This window comes from Lactuca sativa, chromosome 3, assembly GCF_002870075.4.
Source record: "Lactuca sativa cultivar Salinas chromosome 3, Lsat_Salinas_v11, whole genome shotgun sequence".
Lineage (NCBI taxonomy): Eukaryota > Viridiplantae > Streptophyta > Magnoliopsida > Asterales > Asteraceae > Lactuca > Lactuca sativa.
Genome location: NC_056625.2, coordinates 252419270 through 252424862, shown reverse-complemented (window position 1 = coordinate 252424862; position 5593 = coordinate 252419270). Strand labels below are relative to the sequence as shown.

The 5593-nt window shown below is 38.7% G+C and overlaps 1 pseudogene; it reads left to right on the top strand.

Annotated features, from left to right (window-relative positions):
- The first annotated feature begins 3080 nt into the window (after nt 1-3080).
- On the top strand, nt 3081-5123 carry LOC111911521 (carboxyl-terminal-processing peptidase 3, chloroplastic-like; annotated as a pseudogene).
- The last annotated feature ends 470 nt before the right edge of the window (nt 5124-5593 follow it).

The following is a 5593-nucleotide window of genomic DNA, read 5'->3' as shown; positions in this document are numbered from 1 at the left end:
CACTCGCTAACTCCATGCGTGTTTCGGTCCTTCTCAAGCCACACCAACCAACCCTCCCAGGTCAAGAGCATCATATGGTAACCATAACCACTCAAAATGAAATCCATCAAGGATTAGAAATCTCAAATCGTCTATCCTTTACATAAGTAGGGCCAAACTCAAACTCGAGAGTCTAGTTTGATAGCGAAATTGGTACCACTCATATCCAATCTGATACTCGACTCAAGACCCATGATCCGTGAATCTACGTGTACATTACTTCTCCAATCCCTTCCAACTTGCGACAAACTCTCCTTAATTCGAGGTATAACGGATCCCGACCATCATGGAGACCTCAGTCTTACCCCTGGCCCGGCCACCAGGCTCCCAAAGACTCAGTCGTCAAGGCTACCAAAGCCTAAGAATTCCTCTGTGTCATGCTCTGACTATTGAATACCATGGCTCCTCGCAGTGTTATAACACTCTCTTACTTACTAGCGAGTGTTACGGCTCCCCTTAGGCTTGCATCACTCACTCACTGACTCGTGAATGCTACGGCTCCCCGCAGGCTTACATCACTCACTCACTCACTATGGGCTTTCCCCATGGTTTTCCCTGATAATACAAAGTGATTACTGCCACTTGGATCCTTCCAGTCTCTTACCTCCCTACAATCTCATCATTAATCCATTACCATATTGTGTTCACTAAACTCATGCTCCGCAATCCATCATGGACAGGTGCACCCACCCACCTAGACCGAGCATCACTACTCCTGGCGACAATTGTCTCAACAACGCACTTTCTCTCGATACAATTCACATTCTTGGACAATCCCCATCCGATAACAATTAGTTGATGGGTTCCTACTGGAACAATAGTCACTCGGTACTCCACTTGCCATCTCATAAACTCAAGTCTCAAAATAATCCAACAACTTAGGGCATCATACTCGGATACCCCGATACACCATCACAAAATCTCATAATGTCTTGCTATGACCATCCGAAACCCCATCCTCTTACAGATCAAAACCCATGCGAAGCTACTCATAACGAATCTGAATCTAATTTACAAATCAGTTGCTGCTCCTCCCGGAGTATAGAAGAAGCAAAACAGAAGAAGCATACCAAGATACTATAACAGAAGAAACATACTAAGATACTATAACAGAAAGAACATACTAAATGCTATAGCAGGAGAACAACACATGATCTAATTATACCAATAATCACTAACTCATTGTTCTAAAAAAAAGGTGATAACAAATTAGGTATACGTGATCATATAACTTTAATGTGAGACTACTTCACGGCTCAGTAATTTGTTTGCTGAAGTCGCGTTTTGTAACCAGAATCTCTTGGAGGGAGAGCGTATAGTATGGGTACAACCACATCACATTATGACCTTATTAAAACATTCTTATTTTAAGGTAATCAGTATTTCATTTGTCATTTTAAAAGACAACTGTGTACTTACATTTTCCCATTACTTTCATATTGTGACAGTTCCACTTGAAAGTTAATGCAAACTATTTTCGAGTTAAGATAGTTATAAACTACGGAAAACTTACATCTTTTCAAACGACAAACAGAACAGTCGGGTCTAGTACATTCAGTAGAAAAGGACCTATAATGATAACTTTATGATTCCTTAGTGTATACTTCAAGGATATATATTAATCGGATCCGACAGGTAATAGGATGTGTGCTTCCTGCTTCATTTCCTGTTCCTTGTTTGGTTGTGGACTTAGAGCGGATTTACCCAGCCTATTTTCCATTTGATCTTAGCTATATATATATATATATATATATATATATGTGTGTGTGTGTGTGTGTGTGTGTATGTGTGTGTGTTCCGTATACACCAAGTCATCATAAGGGATACCAGGTATGCGTCAGGTTATAGGACACTAATTCAATGCATATTTTCTAGTACAAAACATACTTTTCAAATAGAACATTTGGTATACAAAACTAGAAACATACCAGTAAAGGGTTTAATCCATTTTATTTAACCAGCACTACAAGAAAAATAGCCTTTAATGACACGCAAACAATGACACTCGCTGATTCACGTTACGCATTTTTGGGCGTCCTTAAAAATAATGTTAGACTTCTAAAACTTGAAGGATAGTGGACACGCATTTTTGCGTGCCCTTAAATTAGTGTCTCAATAAAAAAAAATTAAAAACACGGAGGGCGCTTTATCTTAAACGTGCGTCTTCTATAGGTGTCGCTTTATAATTTTAAAGAAACGCGCCTTAAGAAGATAACGGGGGAAACGAAACCCTAAAATTTTGAAAACCTGCCTTTCTTTTCTACCTTCTTTTCTTTATCTTCACAATCGACTCTCCCTTTTGTTTCTCTATTTCGATGGTTGTTTCCTTCTTGCCCTAATCACGTCGTCGCCGCGAATCACACACCGCCAGGCAGTGGAAGAAGATGATGAAGTTTGTCGTTGTCGTATGCGACCCTCCCTCGCTGTCTCTAACTATCTCTGCCCTTTCTTTATTCTTTGCTTCTATGATCTCAGCCTCCTATTCACCCCTCTAAAGCCTTACTTGTAAGTCCACACCACGCTTGTTCTTATCTTGTTATGGAAAATCAAGAAACATTCGAAAAACCTTAGGGTTTCGCTGTGAGGCCTCGTTTCTTCTTATCAGTATCGGATTTCTTCTTGGCTGAGGGGCCAGATTGACGAGACCTGTGAGAATTCTGAGATCGATCATTGCTCCCTGTGTGACTGTGTGAGGATATAGAGATTAATGGTTGCGACAGGGTTTAGCAAACCTCCTTATTTCTTCTTTACCAGGTATAATAAATGTTGGGTCAAGTCTCTAGCTCTGCATTCTCTCTACCTCTGCATTCTCTCTCTCTCTCTCTCTCTCTCTCTCTCTCTCTCTCTCTCTCTCTCTCTCTCTTCTGGAAAACCCTAATCACCCTTCTGGTTTTCTGAACCAGGAAAAAGCGTGGTTTGTGTATTTTTAAACCCGATATAGAGATTTTTGGGTCCGATTTTTAGGGATTACGATAAATCCCCCTAAATCCAACCATTACACTTGTTCATTCATTCCCCATAAATCCCTTCATCTTGATTACGATCTACAAACCCCCTAAATCCCCCAGTTAGAGTATCTACCATGGATTCTCTACGCCGGCCTAATCTCGATCTTAGTAATTCTTCACCCCTTTCATCAATTTACACCAAAACCCCTCAAACACCAACCTCTTCAACTTTTCCCTATAAGTACCGATTATCTTCTTCCAATTTCAATGGTTACCAAAGCAAGTGTAAAGTACCAACACCACCTCAAGCATTACCCAAGGCATATTCAAACGAATCAGTTGAATCCAATAAGAAATTGATTGATTCAATTGCTAAAGGTTTGATCGGGATCGCTGTTGCAGTCTCTATTTGTTTAGATTCGCCAGCTCTTGCTGAGTCCTTGACAATAGCATTCCTAGCTTCTCATACTCATGAGGTAGGTGTTTAGTTCGATCATCTTTTTTAGTAGTTTGTTTGGGTTGTGCAGATAAGCTGTTCGATCTATTGCTTATATGGGTTTGGTAAACTTTGATTTCGTAACAGGTGAATGCTGTGCAGCGAACTCTTGTAGAGACTTGGGGTTTGATCAGAGAGACTTTTGTTGATCCAACTTTTAATCATCAAGGTACGATTCATTTCTGTTGTTTTATGTCATTTATGTCAATAAGTTTAACGTAAGTTTATGTGTTTTCTATAGACTGGGACTCGAAATTCCAACAAACAATGGTGGAAATGCTTCCACTTAGAACAGCTAATGCCGCATACAGGAAAATTAAAGGAATGCTTTCTACTCTTGGAGTTCGCTTCGCTCGCATTATCAGTCCACAGGTGCAACTTTTCCCATTACTTTTACAAAAATTGTCCCTGTGGTTTCTGAAAGAGTTTTCAGTTTTGGACTAAAATTCATAAACAACGGGGACCATTTTTGTAACTTATTCTTACTCGTAGATTCCAAAAGGGGAAACTTACTCTATTTTCTTTTCGGCAATGATTTGTACAGGAATAACAAAGTTTTAGAATTGGAAGTGATGGAAATGTGCAAGGAGTTGGAGTATTTGTGAATACTGAACCAGAAACCGGTCATCTGGTTGGTGATGCCGAGACTTGAACCTGAGACCTCAGTTATGGATTCTTATTTATTTTTTATTTTTAAAAATTTAAAATTTTTTGTTTCAGGTTGTATTGTCCTGTGTTGAGGGTAGCCCAGCTGCTAGAGCTGGAATACATGTAGGGGATGAGTTGATTGAAATAAATGGAGAGAGAGTTAAAGGGATTAGTGGTGAAGCTGCTGCACAAAAGCTCAGTGGTCATGTTGGGACAAGTGTTACAGTCAAAGTGCACAATGTAAGTTTCGTAGGAAGGAATGGAATGGTTGATTCCTTTCCAAAGGATTTTATAGAAATTTGTGCATGTTCACATTTCTGATCTACAGGGAAAAAATTTGGCCATTGACTCTAGTTTTAGAGAGGTGAAACTACCCCGGGAATTCATCAGACTTTCTCCTATATTAAGTGTCATCATTCCTCATTGAACACCAAATGGTCATGTATCCAAAACCGGATATGTAAAGCTATTAGCCTTCTCCCAGGTGCTTATTAATTCTCTAAATCTTAGTCTTACTTTATAACTTCATATCTTAAATCCATCTAACAACAAGATTTTGTAAACAGACTGCTGCTACAGATATGAAACACGCTATTCGTGAATTGAAAAATCAGGGTGTTGAATCTTACATTTTGGATCTCCGAAACAATTAAGTTGCCTAAAGTTGACTTTAGTAAACTTTTGTTTCACTATTTACTAGTATTTACATATATATATATATATATATATATATATATATATATATATATATATATATATATATATGTTTATTTATATGGTGGTTTGGTGAAGGTTGGACTTGATGTTGCTTAAATATGGCTGCATGGAGATGAGACTCTAGTGAACACAATAGATCGAGATGGGAACATGCTTCCTATTAACATGATCAATGGTCATGCTCTTACTCGTGATCCGCAAGATGTTCTTGTAAGTTTTTTTTTTACATGAAAATCTATATATTCACCTTTTGTTACATCTTTTGCTAGTGCTGACATGGCAGCGAGACAACGGCCACGTCAGAAGAAGTATAAGCTGAGAATTGGCCGTGTTAATGTGTCCCATTCTCATAAACCTGGTAACAGGGAGCACACAATGGCTACAACTCAAGAAACATGTGACATTTGGCGAAAAAGGTGTTGTTTTATCCCCCCCCCTTTTTTTTTGATATTTTACATTTGTATAAGCCTAATATGCTTTTGATTTCTGAAATAAATTGATTTGTGCAGGGGAAACAAGGTTTATAAGAGTGGAGATTTATCAGAAGCTGAAGTATGCTATTCAAAGGGTATTAGTTCAATACAACATACAGAGACACCTGGCATTTGTATACAGCCTCTTATTTTCTGTTATAGCAATCATGCAACTATACACATGGCTCTTGGAAGAATGAGGGAAAATGTCTAAACGACTGTAGAATGGCTGCTGCGTTAGATCCCAATTTCATGAAGGTCAATAAGCTCCT